Here is a 20,615-nt window from a genome sequence, read left to right as displayed (position 1 = left end):
AACCTGAAGCCACTAGGTTCGAAACGCGTAGACCTTGGAATACCAAACAAACAGCTTTTAACAACAGGCTTTGACTTATACAAAATCAAATGTGTCAAATAGGACAAAATGAAATGTATATAGAATGTAATTAGAAGTGTCATTGAGTGTGAATGCAGTTTGGTATGTGTTTGTGTATGTGAATGTGAGGTGTTATTAATCTTTTCTTTCTTTTTCCCCCCTCTTTTTTGTAAAATTGTAAATTTAGATAGTGTATGACGTGTGTAGTTGTATAAAATTGTACATAGGTATGTGTATTGAGATTAAAAATTGTATCATGTATTTGTTTAAAAGCATTTAATAATTTTCCAAAAATAATAACAAAATAATAAAAGCAATGAAGAATCTTTGAATGGTTTGATGGTATATCTGCACATTTTCTTTCAGATTTAGTTTTAACCAAACAGCAGTATTGGCAATATTTTCTGGTTGTTTATGTTCTGGTGTGAAGCCATCCCCCATCTGTGCTTAAAATGCCTGCCCATTGTGGGTCTGAACTCCCTCTGTTTGTGTATGGTGCATTCCTGCCATTTCCACTACTGACGTGCAGTAAACTTCACTTATATGTCAGCTGTCCCCCTGCTTTCTATGTGTGTGTGTGCCTCCTCATCACTTCATTTGTGGCACTGTGCTTCGTGATGCAGTTCTTTGGCCAGGAACCATGTGCCACTAAGGATATTTGCCCACTTGTTTCTTTGTGATGTCCATGTGCTGTTTGGCAAGCATGGTTGCTCATCTGCTGTTCAGCTGTGTGTGCTGCCCAGTCCTCTGGTCAAGATGATTCTGCCTTCGTACCCCAGATTTGTGCATCTGTTGTTGTGTTGGATGTATGTGTGTTGGCTGTGGTATTGCTTCACTTCCTTGGTGTGCTGTTGTGTTTGTGCTGTGCTGATTTGTATAGTGTGGGTTGATGTTGTGTCACTGATGACTGTGTGTGACTGTTATGCTTGGTATGCACACACTGATTGTTGTGCCTGCAGTGTGTATGTTGCCTTGTCATTGCCTGGTGTGAATACCCTGATGCCCTGCAGTGTTTGCTCTGTTCTTTTGCCTGTGCATCTGTTGTTTGTGTGATGTGGGTTAGAAATGGGACCATGGCTGGCCAAGACTCGCGTCGAGGTCAGTCAGGGATTACCATCCCTAAGGTCAGGGCAAGGGAGTCACACACCAAGGTAACCCCCGCTCACCCTCTAGGTAACGTGGCGCGAGCAGTCAAGGCTAAACTTGGAGGCGGTATGAGTTAAGTATTTGCGCACGCACCCCAGCAACAACACCCAAGGCCCACCACAAAGGAAAACTCCACACAAGGTTATTTCTAAAAAATAGCCTTTGTATTATAATAAACAAAACACATTAGATAACACACAAACTTTACAATGTGCCAGAGGCACGGGCAGAATTTACAAGGGAATTATGTACAGGACAGGGCCACATGGACCACTGTCAGGGGTAGGCACTTGTTAGAAAATAATACTTGTAGGTATACACTTAGCACATACACATAGAATGATTAGCACCAAAATAGTACATGTAGTACACAACCAGTAATCACTGGAAAAGAGTAAATACCTCCTACGCCACCCTAAACACTGTAGGGAAATCACGCAGGGAACTAGGACCCTATCATCAGGACCTAAGGAAGGAATACCAACACCTAAGCAATTCACTCTTAGCAAAGGGAAGGAAACCTAAACATAAAATGGGACATCAACAATCCTCTATGCAGGTCACACCTAACAAAGGGGATAAACATAAAATACCTAATCAGGTCACTTTTAGAAAAGGTAAGCGGACATCAACAATCCTCTAAGCAGGGCACACCTAGCAAAGGGGATAAACATAAAATGGGACGTCAACAATTGCACATGAGATATTAAAACACAGAGGTGCAGATTAGAACATATGCGCAAGAATCACATAGTAAGAAATCACAATGCGCGGGGTGCACATAGCACAACTCTCAAAATGTCCCTCAGGCCAACTGGCCTCGAAAGGGGCGGAATGCCCTGAGTCTCAGTGTCAGGGGGTCTGCGCAGGCAGCACAAACACAAAGCCTAAACGTAGCAACTGTCCACTAAGTGCTGGACAGTTGTAATTCTGAGCTGAGCAAACGTTGGAGCCAGGAGGGCACAAGAACAAGGTGGGGAGACACAGCGTGGGAGCCTCGGGGCTACAACCAACTAGCTGCCTGTGTCCCCCTAGAGCCTCTCAGGGCTCACTGAACAAATGCGCAAGGTTGAGCTTCAGCGCTCTCAGGATAATGTGCCCCCAGAGCCTCTCTCAGGGCTCTAAATACGATGTGGGCAATGAGCCTCGCTGGGCTCGTCAAACAAAAGTGGCACCGTAGAGCTTCTCTGCTCTACTACGATGAAAAATGCCCCTTGGAGCCCCGTGGGCTCAACTAATAAAATATGCCCGGGATCGTCGGTGCGGCCCTCTGCCAACTGGGGCCGCTCGTAAGGATCAGGGATCTACCCTCATGGAGCGCACTGGGGGCGAGATCGCGCTACGGGGGGAGGGGCGGACACCGACAATGTGTCCCGACGCCCCTCTCCTCTTGCAGGCACTCACCGGGTGTCTGGCTGGCAGGACGGCTCCTCGGCGGCTCGGCTGGGGCCGCGGGCGGGCTCCCCTCCACTCGGGAGCCTCGGCGGGACGCGGTAGGCTGCTTCCTTCGCCTCCCGCCTGGCCTCGTCTTGCTGCACGCCGCCTGACTTCCGCCGGGGCCGCCAATGGCAGCGCGGCCCTGGGGGTCAGGAGGCGGGACTTACGGGTCGCTGCAGGCAGCGCGGCAGCCCGGCCGGGGCAACACACATTCCTGTGCTGCGGCGGTGATCTCCTGGGCAATGCCGGGTGGGCACCGGCTTTTCAATAATAAAATAGCAGTGGGGCAATGTCGGGTGGGCACCGGCTCTCAAATTAAAAATAAAGCGAGGTGGCACTCGCTCGTCAAGAAAATCGGCAATTCGGCTCCAATGCAGAAGCAACGTTCTTTACTGTAATTGACCTCAAGAACGCCTTCTTCAGTGTGCCCATTGATCCAGAGAGCCAATATCTCTTCGGATTCAGTTTAAATGGACGAAGTTTCAAATTTTCACGCGCACCTCAAGGATTCACAGAAAGCCCCAGCATCTATAGCCAAGCACTGAAAAGACAACTTGATTGTATCCAAATGCCAGTTAACACTGCCTTACTGCAATACGTCGATGATCTGCTGATCACCGCACGAAGTGAGCCCGAATGTGAGCAAGCATCACTGACGGTTCTACATTTTCTGGCCGACAAGGGACACAAGGTGTCTCCTTTGAAGCTACAATTCTGTGTTCAGCAAGTTGTGTACTTGGGTCACTTGCTGTCCAAAGTGGGGAGACAGCTCACTCCTGATCGCATCCAGTTAATTGTAAATATGCCACAACCCCAGACACAAAAGGAAGTGCGGGCCTTCATAGGCCTCACCTCGTACTGCAGACAATGGATTCCTCAGTATGCATTTCTAGCTAAACCACTCATTCAGTTGACAACACAGGAGGCAGCGACTTCGACTGCCCTCCCTTGGACTCAGGAACATACACAGGCTTTTGAGGAATTAAAGAAAGCTTTATGTCAAGCACCAGTTCTAGCGACACCATGTTACAGCAAACCTTTTACACTTTTTGTTACAGAACGTGATGGTACAGCATTGTCTGTCCTCACTCAAGACCAAGCAGGTTCACATAAGCCTTGCGCTTATTTTTCAAGTACATTGGATTCAGTAGCCCAGGCACTCCCTGCGTGCTTAAAGTCAGTTGCCGCAACAGCCCTAGCTATCAGACAGAGCGATTCAATTGTATTAGGACACCCATTAACAGTACAAGTTCCACATTCTGTAGAGGTCCTTCTAAATCGAACCCAGACTCAACACTTAACTATAGCACGACTGACAGGTTATGAATTGACGCTATTCCAGCCACACATAGAAATCAGACGCTGTAGCATTCTAAACCCCGCAACATTATTACCCTCCATTATGACAGATCCAGCCCCGCATGATTGTATAGAGATCATTAATACAGTAACAAAGCCCCGACGAGACTTAACAGATGTTCCATTGACAAATCCAGACCTGACACTTTACGTGGACGGTTCATGTATGAGAACAAGTACAGGAGAATTAGTGGCCGCGTATGCAGTGACCACTGAAACTGAAGTCAAAGAAACACATCGTATTGACACACTGTCTGCTCAAGCGGCGGAGCTCATCGCTCTGACCCGAGCCTGCATACTAGCCAAGAACAGAAATGTTAACATATACACAGATTCCCGTTATGCTTTCGGAGTCGTACACGACTTCGGAGTGTTATGGCAAGAACAAGGTTTTTTGACCTCTCACGGTGCCAAGATCCAACACGGTTCCCTCATTCAAGCCCTGTTAGACGCAATACATCTGCCTTCAGGCAAATCCATCATGAAGTGTAAAGCACATACTAAAGTTACAGATTCTGTTTCCCAGGGTAATGACCTGGCAGACCAAACAGCAAAACATACAGCATTGACTCACACCCAGACAACTGATGTGACAAAGACAATAGTACCGACACAGTGTATGTCAGTTAGGGATCCCACACTAGATGTAATCGATATTCAGACACATGCCACTCCAGATGAAATCAAGAAATGGACTGAACTAGGAGGGATTCAGACAGATCAAGGATGGATGACGAAGGGAAAATCTACATGGTTTCTCCCTGACTCTATGGTTCAAGTCATAATAAATACAGCACATAGTCCAGCACATCTAGGAGAAAAAGCTATGTTAGACAGCTTACAGAATCTCTGGTACAACAAACACTTACGAGCAGCAGCAAAACAGAAAGTGCGTACTTGCATGATCTGTTGTCAGTTCAATCCAGGTAAAAGCGTCCCTGTAGAGCAAGGTGGATTTCATCCTCCCGATCACCCTTTTGAAGTCCTCCAGATGGATTATATCCAGATGGACCGTTGTCGAGGATTTAAGTATGTCCTCGTAGTTGTTTGTGCACTTTCCCATTGGACCAAAGCATATCCAGTCCCAGATTACACTGCCCCGACCACTGCCAGGCAGCTGGTTTGAGAATTCTTCCCACGGTACGGCTTGCCTCGTATCGTGTACTCAGATAACGGACAGCCATTCTCATCCGAGCTCATGAAACAGGTTTCCCTTCTGCTGGGATATCAGTGGAAATTCCATTGTGTACGACATCCCGAGGCCGCTGGCCTTGTCGAAAGGCATAACCAGACATTGAAAACACGCCTTGCAAAGATCTGTAAAGAGAAAGGGGTCGACTGGATAGTCGCCCTGCCCGTTGCACTGTTTTACATGAGAATGGTCCCCCATTCGAGATCAGGGCTATCCCCGTATGAAGTGGTCTTTGGCAGACCACCGAATATGTGGGGGACGCCCATGCCTAAGAAAATTACCGATGTTGATTGTAATATGCTGACAGATTACCTTGCCTCCTTGATGTCTGCACTCCAATCATGTCGTTCACAGGTTGCCGCAGCCTTTCCCGACAACACTGATGTAAAGCCACATGATGTCCGTCCCAGCGATGCTGTGTTGATTCGCAACTTCGACAGGAAAAGTCCGCTGGAGCCCCGCTGGAAAGAGCCGAAGATCATCCTTCTAACCACGAGGACCGCGATCAAGGTGGAAGGCCGAAAGGGGTGGATCCACACGAGTCATATTAAAAAATGCAACGAACTGCTGCCAGAAACTGACTCGTCCACCCCCTCAAAGGACTGCCTCGAATCTAGTGACTGTAAAGTTTCCAAGCGAGAGAAAACTCCCCAAGAGGAGTACCGAACAAAACTTCGATCTAGCAAGTCAGACAGTTTAATTGTTTAAGTCCTCCCCTAGGTGAATCGGTTAAATAGTTTCTGACATGTATCCCCTAGATCGAGATAGAGAGAAAGAGAGACAACTCAAGAAACGTACATACTGTAAATCACTCCGCAGTCACTGTATAGTGACATTATTGATTATGTTTTTTCTAAGTCTTTTGATTATTGTTGCTAGTATACTATTGCCAATATATTACCCTATCTTCAAGCGTGAACAATCTGCTTACAATGTAACTGCCGAACACTCTTTTAGCGAATTACCGCCTCATGAACTATCCTACAGGCTTGCGCTGCGCAACAACACATTCATTAGTATGTTACATCACTCCCATCAGACTAACAATGCTACAAACTGTTGGATATGTGGCCGACTCCCTCCCTATCAGAAATATAAGGGAGTTCTGCCTCTCTTCCCGTACCCGTTCACTCACAATGGCTCCTGTGGTGCATGGTTTAGATTAATAAATTCTTTAGATTCTGATATTGCTGTTTTCGAGGGGAATTGGATTTGGGGAAACCTGAACCTAGTTCTGCTCAACGTCTGCTACCCTGACAAGAAGGGACTTCCCATTAGGACAGGAACTGATCTAGAAAATGAAGTATATGGATTAGGTAATTATACAATTAACCTCATGATTCTTACTGTTGAATCCGAAGCTGCACCAGTTCTCCCTGCTATGTCAGTATTACCAGTCACAGGTGACTTATGTGTCAGAAAGAAGGGTTCAGTACACTTAGGTCATAGTAAATGTACTACCGTGGTCGAATTCAGTGATCATGGCAAATCTTCCTTTAGAGCTACTCGTCATTCCTATTTTGTTTGTGGCCATACCGCATACATACGCTTACCTCCAGATTGGGATGGTACCTGTTACATTGCCTTCCTTCTGCCACCTGTTTTCCTAGCCCCTCCTGATTATCACAGAAATACAAATCTAGTAAAGAGTAGACTCAGAAGAGATCTCCCGATTGTCGACTATACTGAAACGGCATGGGAGCAATACACAGATTTCAATAAAGGATTCTTTTTCTTCACAGGCCCCGTCCAAAACAGTAAACTAATACGAAGATTAACTAGAACACTTGAAGCAGTAGTGAATGAAACTGCCTCCGCTCTAGGCAACTTAACAGAGGAGCAGTCCGCCATGCGGGTTGTTGTTCTTCAAAACCGTCTCGTTATTGACGTCATCTTGGCAGACAGAGGCGGAGCTTGTAAGGTCATCGGGTCAAGTTGCTGTGTTTTCATTCCAGAAAACGCGCCAACGGTATACCAAGCTATTACACGTCTTCATAAAATTGCAAGTTTGATACATCAGAATCCAGGCACCTGGACTTGGTCCGGTTGGTTCTGGACAACATTGACTGCTTGGGGATGGAAGATCCTATCCTTCCTAGGCGTTGCCCTTGTCATAGTATTCAGTTGCTGCCTGTGCCTACAATGTGGGCCAGCGATTTGTGGACTGTGCGCCACATCGTGCATTGCACATTCCAGTTTTCACTCAAAACGCAAAAAGAAGAAAGAAGAGCAAATGATGTTACAAGAACAGACTGATCGATTCATGAGGATCGATATATCATGAAGGGTCCGTAGGGAACAAGGAGGGAATGAGGAAATATAAATTTTATGGTCAAGAAATGTTCCCTAACGTGTACCCCACCGTCTCCATGTACGAGTTTAAAGTGCATGTAACTTCCCTCCTGTGCCAGCTATAAAGACGCAAATACATTTGCGTTCAACGTTAACATGTCCTCTTTCAGACCCGCCATGAACGGGTTCAATATTCAGTTCCTAAGTATGCTATGCCAACGTCTTTTTGTGGTGTACTTTACACGTTTTTCAGCTCTGGCGAAGCAGGCCCCGAATTCTGCCATCGAGCCTTTTTCTGTCTTCTGACTCCGAACGCCTCAGCCTGGGCTGCCTCTGTACCCGTGACCTCTGCCTTACTCCCTGCGCGGCCCACGGCGCTTAGCTCAGCCTGCTGCCTGCCAAGACTGTATTCAACCTTCGAATTATCTGTTCCGCTCCTCGAAAATACATTCCTGCCTACTAGTTTAAGTAAATATCCCCCCAGCTGCAGAGCAAAGGGCCCGGCCTCACTGTCTCTGTGCAAGTAATTCATAGCCTCTGTTACCATGGAAGGCCCATGCCCCCTCGCATCTCATGCAGACACTTAGACGCTTATACACGCACTCACAGTCAGTATAGAATAGCTTCTGCCCCAGAGACCTTTTCCGTCCAGATAATATGGTTCCTAAACATCAGATATCAGATATGATAGTGGTACAAGTTGCTCCGACATGCCAGACTTCTGTCTCTTTCCGCTGGTGTAAATGTCAAGTCCCCTGCACCCTCCAGTCATACGTCATGCACACGTCATGCAGCTGCGCGCGCATCCAGGCCTCAGACTTCTGCTGACATTGCAAGATTCTGCTTTTGTTGCCACCCACTTATGACACTTTCATGTGACGTTTCTAGCACACACCCCTATGTTCACGCCTAGTTCACGCCTTCTAATTACGTATCACTACCACGTGTGTGTCTTATCTTGTCTCTCTCAGCTGTTACGCCTACTGTATTGGTTTCTATAATACGATTTAAGTATATAAGCTATGTATTGTCAATAAAATATTGCTCTATCCCTTCCTGCACCCCTGTGGTGGCAGGAATATGATATCCGGTCTGGTACCATTCCTTTTTAAGGAATAAAACCCCTAAGAACTCTAACACCACGGACTCTGTCTCTTTCTTTCCGATTGAGTTATTTTTGTTTAAGTACTTACCTGCGCTCTGGGAGCAAAGGAGAAGCGCCCTCAGCGCTTCAAGGCAATAAAGGCGCGCCTAGCGCTATGAATCAAAATCAGAGCGCCTCCAGGCACAGCAAAGCTCCAGCAGGGTCTGGAGGCAGGCAGAGGGGCAAGGCAGGGCCAGAGCCAGCACACTGGGTCTCCAGGCAGGGAGACAGCCAAGTGGCGGTCCTCTTGGCCCCAGCAGCAGCAACAGCCCCCTCTGGCAGGATCCAAAGCAGAACAGAGAACAAATTGTAAGGGGACACAGCCCCTTCTTATACTGTAAATTCCTTTGTCTGTAGGTGCAGGGTGGGGGAAAACCAGTTGCAGCTGGTTTTGAAGTACTCTGTTTACCTCAACCACCCTCTCTATCCACTGGCAGGGCTAGGGACATCAGCCGCACTACAGGGGGTGGAGCCAGCATTGTCTGGGGAAAGTCCAGGCCCATCAGGGACCAGTTGCACTCCTCCCACGTCATCAACATGCTAATCTCACACTCACCACCGGGCAGACCCATCCAGCCTTCCTGGAGCTAGGCTTACTAGCCAGCTCCAGCCAATCACACTGCTGGCATATTTTACATTAATATGCCAAGTCCTAGAAATGGCATTTCTACACATGCCACACTCACGCAACATACATCATTGCGAAGCATTCATTCCCACGAACTCGCACATACCAAGTTCGAGCATGCACTCCCCACGCATCAGGAACTACTAGGGACACAGACATTCCCCATGCATTCCTATGGGAGAGCAGGCCAGCCTAACTACATGCACGCACTTTACTCTGGGACACAGGGAAAAAGTGCGCACAGACCAGAAAATCATCCACATAGATCACAGATTAAAAGCAAAAAGATTAGGGGTGAACCTGCCTTAAGGGCCAAGTCCAACAATGTGGCTGTGTTGTTCTGTGATAGTGCACTTCTTGTGTGTGTTGTGGTATGTTGTCTGTGCATTGTTCCTGAGTGGCTAGGTTGTGCACTCCTGTTGTGGGTGTGCTCCCATTGCCTTTCCCCAGTTTGGCTGCAGAGAGGACGTGTGCTTCTGTTGTAGTTATGTGTGTATTTATGTTTGATTCTGTGCTTATTATGCAGATATTTGTTCTGGCATACCTGTGTGTGATGTTTGTGGCTACACCCAGGGTGTGTGTTTTTGTTTGTGGGTGTATGGACTGGCAAGTATTGCCAGCCTTCAGTGTGTTTGGCACTGGTGTTGTGTGCTGCAGGTGTGAGGGGGTATGTGTGTACATTCCTCCTGGTGTTTGGCAGTCATGGATTGTGTCAATGGGCCCTGTTTTGTGCTGCTGGTGGAATCCTGTGAGGTGGTTGTGTGCAGGAGTGTCTGTTCCCATTTTGACATCTGGACCTTCCTTTCATCCTTGTGGCTCTAGATGGTTTTCCTTGCTGTCTCCCTATGTTGTTGCACTGTGATGTCTGTGGTGAGAATTCACTGACTGTACCAGCCATGTGTGGTTTGATGGTCTGATGGGTGTTGCATGTTCCTTGTCTTGCATGTGATGTACACATGCTTGTTGTGTGTCTCCATGGCCTTCCATATGTGTGCATTGGACTTTGGCTTTTCTATTTGTTGTGCTCAATTGCTATTGCCATAAGGGGTGTGCATGTGTCTGTGTGTCAGTCTGTGGTATGTATGTGTGACTATGCAGGCTGTGTGTCCATTCGTATGTTTGATCCTTGTATGTGTTCATTTGGTGCTTGTACTTATTTTTGTTTACATGTGTGTGGTGTTGTTGTGGTTGTGTGTGTTTCCCTGGCCCTGTGCTACTGTGCTGTATGTAGTGTGTTCCTGTGCAGCCCCTCGTGCTGTGGCTGTCTCCCTTGATGTTTGTTGTGTAGTGCAGGGTGTGGTTTGACCTGGCTTGTTGTTGTGCATGGGAGTGCACAGGATGGGCACATGGCATGTGCCTTCATGGGGTGTGCTAATGTGTGGTAGGAGGAGCTGTGGCCCTGGAGTCTTTGTGCCCTGCCCATGATTTGGACTGGCCCTGTCTTCTGCATTGTGCGCATGTATTCCCTTGTGTTCTCCGCTGTGGTGATCTGACCAGGACATTGCTGCAAGATCACGGTAGATGTGTGTCCAGGATGCAGAGGGGTGACTTGATGGCAGTGGGTCGTGTGGGTGCCTTTGTGGATGTGTTCCTGTCCCCAGTAGGGTATCTGATGTACATTTGAACCCTGTGTCAGCCCGTGTGTTATTTGCTGTGTTTGTGTAATTGCGTACCTGTGGCGGCGTCCATGGCGGTCCATGAGTTGCTGGTGATGTAGCAGGTACAGCACTAGAAAGACGTGTATAGCTGGGTCCATGGCGGTGTTGACCGGGTGGTGTGGATCGGGACTCTGGTATCACGCTCCGCTGTAGAGCTTCCACCGTATCTGGTTAGGCGGTGTATCCGCAGCAGTGCATCTGCTTGTTTGAGCCATCCTAATTTGTGGAGCGGGGGAGCCATCAATCCGCACGGCGGTGAGTCTCCATTGACTCCCACCGCTGCGGTGGTGGGAGCACTTTGATGGCGGCACGCGTCGCACCGCGGCGGACGGGAATTGGTCTATGTTTGGCCATACTAATATGGCGGACGAGAGTACTGCTGCTCGCGGGTGGAAAAAAGCATTTTTCCGCACCGCCCGCATCGCGTTGGTGGCACCGCCCGACATCATAATGGACCCCCAGGTGTGGAGTCTTTTTGTGATATTTTCACTGTACTACTATTAGAAGTACTGCACAAATAGTTTACACACTGCCTCTTTAGTTAACTGTGACTGCTCTGTGCTAAGCTACCAGAGGGTGAGCACAGGTTAATTTAGGGTGTGTATCTGACTTACCCTTACTAGGATTGCGGTTCCTGCTTGGACAGGGTGCATACCTCTGCGAACCAGAAACCCAATTTTAAACATGGAGACATAGACTTGCTAGAGTGAAAAACAACTTTTGGAGTGTTCCCCTGCTAGGGCATATAAAACATAAGCACACGTCTTACTTTTTGAATGCCATGCCCATGCACTTGGACTCTTTAGGGCCTTTCTCAGGGATAATAAGCAGCAACTTTTAGGTGGGCAAAAAGTTTATATTGCCAGGTCTAAATGACAGTTTAAAGCTGTCCCACAGGCTGCATTGGCAGTCCTGAGACATGGTTTATAAGCTGCCTAGATGGGTGGCACAATTAGTGATGCAGCCCACTTGTAGATTTTAATGTACAGATCCTGGGTAAATGCAATCCCTTATAAATGTGCCAATTGGTGGTATACCAATTTTACCAAGTTTGAGGGAGAGAGCTCAAGCACTCTGCCACTGGTTTGCAGCGGGAAAGTGCACAAAGTTCTAAAGCCATAAAACAATCTGCAAAAATAAGAGAATACAATACCAAGGACTTCAAATCCCGGGCCTGGATTAAGGTCGAAGATATTTTGGGTCTCTCCTCTCAGCCACATTTTTGGTATCCCCACATGACACCACTGTACAGGTGAGTTCTGAGAGTAGCCTGGCCGACCATCCACAATCTGTTGGAAGAGTATGAGCTGCAGACAGGTGGCAAGTGTAATATTTGGATAGTCACTTAAAAGCACATGAGTTTTGGGGGTGGTATCCAGTCTTGTGTTCAGTTTGATCTTTGTTGTAACATTTCATGTTGTATTTAACCTGTGCTATTTGTGTGTAATGAAAGGAATTACACCTACTAATATGCATTTATGGTACTCTTAGTTAAATGTACTAATCAAGTCATCTGGACACAACAGAAGTGCCTTTCAAATTAATTTTTTTGTGACAACATAGCAGATAAAATGCAGCTTCAACATATGTGATCTGTTATATTTCCATATCATCATAGTCTGTCAATGTGATACTTACATTGAGTACTATTACCTTACTTTCATACCATGATATTTATTTTCCATAAAACAATATCTAAATTCTCACATCAATTAACAATACATTATACTCTAGTTTGCATTAGGTCTTGTAGAAATCACTCACATATTAAATAGGTCATGTGGAAATGATATGCAAAACATCTTTTCAAAATGCAAGCATGTAATTCTTAACTTAATATGAAGTCAAAGTTTAAATTAAAACTTTTAGAAAGTTGACCCTGTTCTGATTTAGCCATTTGGTGCCTGAAGCCTGTCTCTGGGTCACAAGTCTGGGTGTAGTCGACAATTGGGCTTTGTGTACTCCTCCAAGACAGCTATACACAATAGGAAGCTTAGGTATGCCTGGATGGCCATCACCGGCAAGACGGGAGGGAGGAGCAGGTACAGTCCCACTTACACTTGAATAGGCTGTGTCCTGCCTCCCTCTACACAAATAACTTCCTATCCCCTGTAGTAAGTCTGAAGCCCAGGCAAGGAAAGCAGGACACCTGCGCTCTTCAAAGGCATGGCTCTAGAAGCTTGTTTCCACTTCAAAGGCATAACTGGGTATACATATTGGACCTCAGGCACCAAATCTTCAGAACACTGCTGGTCCTGTGGATACTCTGCCAGGAAGGACTACTGTGCTGCTAAAAAGGACTACCATTCGGCTGGACTTCTGCTGCCCTCTTGCCTATGTGAGAAGGACTGGACCTGCATCTGTTGAACCCAAAACAACAGAGTGACTCCAAAGGCCTCTTGACTAGAGCCTCAGGGACAGAAGGCTCCCACATCCTAAACCCAAAACATGTGGGTTGTGATCTCCTACCTTGCCATGTGGTGCCACCCCAGTCTTGGACCCTTGGAAGTGGGCCTGAAAGTGCTTTGCCAGCCCATATGAGGCATCAGCAGAACTAATGCATCTCCTATACTGAGTGAAGCAATCCCAAGCAGCACCAATGCACTGCCTCTGCTGCAAGGAATCTCTAAGAGCAAGGACTCGACAACCCACATTGGAACTGCTGTTGTGCAAAGCTTCCCCAACACAAGCCCTCACTTCACAAATCTCTGGTCGATGGCAGCCTTGGCGACAACAGAGGTTTTCACATTGCAGACTTACAACTACTCAGAATTAACGCATCACCTCAAATGCAAAACGCTTCCACAATGCTGAGCTTTGCATCGCAAGCCCTCATCAACGGGATCCTTGACAACAATGCAGGACCTAGCATCACAGCTTTGCACTTACAACAGATGCATCACCTGGGCTGCACAACGCATCCTCGATACGGTACCTTGCCATTTTGGATTTTGCTTGCTGCTTGAGTAGGGTTTTTTCCCCTCTCTCCCCAGCACCCCAATTTTCCACAATAATCAATCTGCTGAATGCTGTGGCTACACATGTTTTGGACTCTTGTTACCAACTACAACTTCACATTTTAAGTGAATGTGCAGCTTTATGTATTGATACCAGGGAGTATTGATTATCAGTCCTCAACCTCCTTCTACAACATGGCCACGGTTGAGATCTTTAGTTACACGCTTTCTCGTGTCAACTACGAATAGCTTGGCCTGACTCACTGATGAACCTTAAATAAATCTTAACGTGTAATTTTCCATCATTAAAGACAAACATTAACATGCTTCTATCTCACAACAAAGGAAAGTAATGACAATCCTCTTCACAGTACATGACATGGTAACACAACTAATACAACTGCTGCAGTTTACAGTCACACAGTTTCTTCGATTGACCCTGCATACTGCAAGCATCAAACCTGTGAATAACAAATCAGCCACACTCTTTCTTATGGGGCAAGATCTGTAAAAGCCAGCAGATGCCACACTTCAAACATACACAATCAAGATGTGGGTAACTACTTAGTGGAGAAAAGAAACAGGCAGTTGGTGTCTACTCCCATGGCATGTATATTAGGGATATATCCCGACACTTGAAATACAAACTCCCAGCCAAATTTATAGACCTGGCTCTAATCTTGGATAAAACTCACATAACAATTGCTTTGAAATCATCAATGGCCTCGCAACTAGAGACTTAGAACAGGAAAACCCTGAGACGGGCTGAATGTGAAATTATCATGTGAGGCTAAGAGAGGAAGGGGAGGAAATTCTCAAAATGATGGGAGGAACTATTGGATTCAATATGTGTGTATGAGGATTCATCTGGGGGAAGGAAGCCTACACAAATAGAGAAATTAAAGGGAAGGAATCCAACTGTGTAGTAGATACTCTGCATAATATTGATGGTTCCAATGAAAATATAGGAAATAAGAGCTCTGTATTTGATCTCCTCAATCGTTTTTTGGTTTGGTTGATGTTCACATAAAACATTTATGAGAAAGTGGATTATTAGTTAGGGTCGATGGTAGTTCAACTCAAGCAATGTTGTCACTATTTCTTATTAGGTCCAGTAAAAGTTTCAGTTTACCCTGAGCTCAACTCCTGGCCGCTATGGCACCTAACAGACAGACTTAAGAAAATGTGTAAAGCAGGTAAAAGTTAAAAACACAACGCAATAAAAATCTTAATCCAATTCATAAAAAATAATCTAAAGAACAAAATGACTCCAAATTCCAAAAGTCTAATACGGGGAGCTAAAGATATGAATTCTCAAATGTTTTAACGAAAATAGCACCAAAAAGCATTAAGTGCAGCCATGGTTATTTGACATACTTCACTGGCAATTGAAGACTGACAATGAAGGAAAGTGAGTCGTATAGAGAAGTTGGTCTGGTATATGGTGACCACTAATTATAGTGCAAAAATAACAGTTGATGGACAGAATGCAGAACAATGCCATACATTCACCCCAGTACAGAGATCTGGGCCTCAATCCATTGTTTTTTTGCACTCCACACCACCCCAGTTCAGACATGGCCATATGCAAATCAGCCTTGACCCTGTGCCTCATGGGAACAGTCCAGCCCGAACTGCCAAGCCATGTCTTTCCTGGATCGGAATCAAGCATCCTAGGACCGGTTTCTGGCTATCAGCCGTCTTCAGCCAGGATAGCTTGACTCCAATGGTGTGGAGAGCATGGGACTCACGTCTGAGCATACCCATCCACTCGGGGTGACAATTGCAAAAACAACAGTTGATGGACAGAATGCAGAACAATGTCATACATTGAGAGGGCGGTCTAAGCATATTCTCTGTGCTTAACAGAATTCCTCCCTTGAGAATCCTCCTGCCCCATGCAACTCAGAGAATTTTGGGAGGTCTATCAGGGTAGGCTCTTCTTCCCTTTTAGGCTCTAGATCATCACTTTGGCCCAGTGCCCCTCCAAACTCACAGCTGACCATTACTAGGAGAGGGGCTGTAACTGCACCCATGTTAGTAGAAAGGAGTATTGGCAGACACTGTGTACTTCCACAAAAAAAGTGCTTGTCCTCCATGCAGCTGCATTCATTTTGCTTATTTATCCAGCTTCCTGAGCCAGAAAGTGTAAGGGTTCCTTTAATAGAATTTTCAGGGTCAGACACAGGGCACTGTATTGCTATTAATGTGTCTTAGACAACTAAATAATTTACAGTACTTTTTTTCTCTGGTAGTAGCACAGATAGTAGGAGTGCAGTCATTAACTTTAGACTTCAGAGTAAACATTTCTGTTTATGATCTCAGTGCTACACTCATCTAAATGGATTTTTTGGCCCGGCTGATAGTGCACTCTCACCTGGCCTTATGTGATTGAAAAACAAGCGTATTTGGAGTCCTACTGAAAGAGGGTCTCTCCCACTTGTTGGTTTTCCCTGCAGATATGATTTGGCCATATTTGTGCGTTCCCACTAAAAAGACTGTTTTATTGCACTTTTTGGCTGGTGGCAACATTTATGCTCGATACTGCAAGACTGACTTTAATGACAAGCCAATGGTCATTGCTCTAGGCCTGATCTGTTCATCATGAAATATTATGATAAAGGCGCTATAGGAATTTAAGTGTGGATTTTTATTATTCTATACTAAAGTCAACAGATAAGTATTTTGTTATATGGAATCTCGCAGATTAACATACTGGAGCATGGTTTTAATTTTGATCACCCACTGTGACAAACAGTAGTTATTAAATATTTGGTCTTGGTGTTATATTCCATATAGGTACTATAATATAGGCCGCGGTAAACTCGTTATCCTTCACCTATATTTTCTCCCTACATTACACTTGTCACGGTTTACAGGGACTGTCCTTTTACCTAGATATTGCACTGTATTCAGAACGCAGGTTTTCCCTAGTTCGAAATCTACTACATTATGCATGAGGGTTCTTGAAAGCACAGCAGGACTGCCATCTCATGTATAAAATCTATGTATAAAGTTCATGCCCAATGTCATCCTTAGGCCGACACAGTAACACAGCAAGGTAGGACCCCTGGGGAGACCTTTGGCTATATATACATCACATCTTGCTAAGATAGCTAGATGAAAGCGAGACTTCCCGGCCGACACACTGACCAGAGATGCTGAAGTTCCTGCATGCAGACGCTCCAGCTCGCAGTGGTCTAATATCCCTCGCGGGGTTCTCCACTCAAGACCAGGACGGGGTCCCACACTCTCACTTAAGGTAATGGGGTTGACTAGATCCTATAGGAATTCTTGGCTTAACACCTACACCCATGCCAGGTACATTTAGGTACATCTAGATAGGGGGGCATCGTAGGAGTGTTTTATATACTTGAATGTATTCATGATTTTAGTAAGATGGTATAACTATACCATCCTTTTACTTTCATAGTACAGTTAATCATGTATATCCTATACTGTCTAATGGGTGCTACAGCACATCTATTCTACACCAGAATACCAACTGTTCAATAAGTGATTATTGAAAACGCCCAGCTTGTTTTATTCGGTGTATCTCTCTGAGAGAAACTAAGTGAGCACGAGTGACTGAGCGAAAGGTAGTACATTGTTTCCACGGTCCTTTGGGATCAGGGTTGTCATGTTCGATAGATGCCAAGAACTATTCTCTCCCTAGTTGGTACAAGAAGGCCAGCATACCCAGTGGGGGTGATCAGAGTTCATCTGACACCAATCCTACAGTGTATGTTGTCTAAATGCGCAGATCCGGTATATTTTCCATAGGAACTACACAACATTGGAGAGGCCTTGTTAGACTATCTTAGGCGAGATAGTATTTTGCTTAGCCACCCGTAATTTTGAATACCTTTCTAATTTTATGACTGTGTGTCTGATGGCTGCCTTGTGAAAAAAGTTCTTGTTTTGCATGTTTTACATCGGCTAACGCCAGGGACCACCGACGGGGGCCAGGACCCCACCCCCCAGCTTGCTTTGAGGTTTGTGGCCGCCGCCGCCATCATCCGGTTTGTGCCAGGAGGCGCTTTATATCTTGTGGAGGGCTCTTGCAGCGCAGGACGCCCATTTTGCACCAGCTAATCCCATGGACCACCGGAGGGTGCCAGGACTACACCACCCAGTTTGCTTTGTGGCTTGTGGCCTCCGCTGTCATTCAGTTCATGCCAGGAGGCGCTTTAGATCTTGTGGAGGACTCCCACAGCATGGGCAGCGCTTGGGCCAATGCCAGGCCAATGGGCGGGTCTGCCCTTGCCCGTCATTACCAGGAAGAGACAGGACAGGGCCAACCCCCTTGGCGACGATCTCTCGATGCTGACTTGCGGGTAAGACTCTTTGGGTTTGATCATCGTCCCCTTTGACTTGCAAATTTCCAAAAGTACTTCCTTGCATTGAATTATCTGCTACCAAACAGCCCAATTACACCAGGGACTATAGTGGTCTATTGGCAGGAGCCAGTAAGGGAACCAGTAAAGTGTGCACCCTCGATTCACTTGAACAAATGTGAAAGCCATTTTTGTACTATACCAGACTGGGAAGTACCTGAGATACCTTTTATCTTGATTATCGGCCAACCAACCATTTATCATTTCCCTTGACCTTTCTAATTGTGCTCTTTGATTGTATTGTGGTTCCCTGCTCTTCTTCCTTTAGCTAATTTTTTTTCTAACCACACCTAGGTGTTACCTGGCTGTTCCTAGTGGGGAGTTTGTACCTTGGTACTGCCAGGGCCTAATAATAATAGGAAAGAGTACATGCACAGCCAAACAATCACTTTGTCCCCAAGTTACCATTTCCTCCCCAATGCCATCAACCTCAATTGATAGGATTCTTCTCTGTTAAACTTTTTTTGTATTGGTTTAACTTAAGACCAAAACATAAGTTGAACTGAGACAAAATCTTAACTTTACTACTCCTAAATGCCCTTTGTGAATACCGAAAGTTGTAAAGTTAGGATTTTGTCTCAGATTACTTTTGTGAATCGGGCCCCTTGTATTGGTCACCCTCTGTGATAAATCCCAAGAGTAAAATTCCATTGAGATGATTATTGTTAGGCCCTATTTAGAGGGGTTGTATGTTGTATTGGCAACTGTAATTTTATTTTATACCTGTGTGTATTTTTAAAAAATGTATGCCTCATGGTTGACAGTTTATATGCACTTCAGTAGCGAGTAACAGTTAAACTCCTTTGTCAGAGATGACTGATAGATAGTTCAGGTAAAAGGATTCACGCACAGTTTAATTTTTTTTTTTTACAATGGTGAAGTTGATGAAAAACATGCACTTATCCAATTGTTGTTGTTCCCAACCTTTTGACTCCTGAGGACCCCCAGTGAGACACTAATGGAAGCGGGGGACTCCCAAGCAATTTGTATGATTTAAATTTTAAACATTAAAACAGTAATTCACAAAAAATACACAAACAAGGACACACAAAAAAATACTCAGATTGCTAAAGATATTATTTTATATCGAAAAAACATGCAAAGAGGTTATTTAGGGGGCTCTTCCCCCAAGAAAATGTGGACAAAATGGTGCATTCTACAACAAATTTGTAAATGTATATGATTAATTGTATTAGCTTTTAAAGCATAGTAAATGGTGACCTTACTGTGCATCAGGATACGACAATCTTTGTTGGGGCTCTTCAATGATTGTCTCACTATCACTCTCTAATGGTGCCTCTCATCTCTCCATAGACCCTCTGTCAAATGTATTTCATTTGTTTGAAAGCACCTTCCATACTAGTGTAGGGTGTTGGAGCACTTTACATCAAAAACATAGAGCGACAATTAATCATATGTGTATAAATCAGTGTATAGAAAATGTTACATAAGGCAAACGGAACTACAAGGTGTAGGGTTCACAAGTCATCCATACTGATAAGCATTTTAAGAGAGCTTGGTCTGGAGAAGCACAAACTCAGGATTCAGAACATACCACAGTGGTTAGCATTGACATTAATAGTAAGAATATATTTCTACCCAAATAAACCTTTTTTAGCAGCATCAGGATATTCAAAGACTGGGAAAAACATAATTTACTAACTTGTACCAATCAGTTTACAAGCAGCTCTTTCATGGTAGCTCATAGCTCACCGTGCTAGATTACAATTGTAACTTATGAACTGCACAGTAACAAAAGAATATTTGTGACAAAACCAGTAACCCAATGGGCACAGAAAATACTCTGGTACACAATCTTTGCAGCAGGCACATTAACCATCTGTGCTACCGTAGACAAGTCAAAGCTGCACTAGACAGGGAGGCATGTGTGGGCTCCAACAAGATGGCTGCCTAGTTTGTGAGTTCCTTCTCGTTGGCGGGCGATCTGAGCTGTTTGGAGCCGCTTCTAACTTTTGGTCTGCCGCAAAAAGGGATGTCTTGAACGTCGGAAGGGAGGGTGAGCCTGCATGACTGCATTAATGGCATTTTGTTGACTCTTGTGACCTTTTTTAGGTCTTTTCTCGTTTTCTTCATTGTGGCGGCCATTTTGGCTGCATTGGAACCACGTCTGTGGGGATTTTTCTAATTCTCCTGCCTTCTTGCAGTATTGACGGTGGAGATATATTTTCTCTTTTCCGCTATTGTTATGGATCTCTCATGATGTTGTGCACTCCTGTGACTTTTCTGCTACGCTCTACTTAGCCTGTGTGAAGCACGTCATCTGAGGTAACTTCGCCAATTTTCTTTATTTTTCTTTTTAATTTTTCTTCAATGCTCTACCTTTT

Source organism: Lissotriton vulgaris, chromosome 2_1 (genome assembly GCF_964263255.1).
Source record: "Lissotriton vulgaris chromosome 2_1, aLisVul1.2, whole genome shotgun sequence".
In the NCBI taxonomy this organism is placed as follows: Eukaryota; Metazoa; Chordata; class Amphibia; order Caudata; family Salamandridae; genus Lissotriton; species Lissotriton vulgaris.
This window is presented reverse-complemented; position numbering follows the sequence as displayed.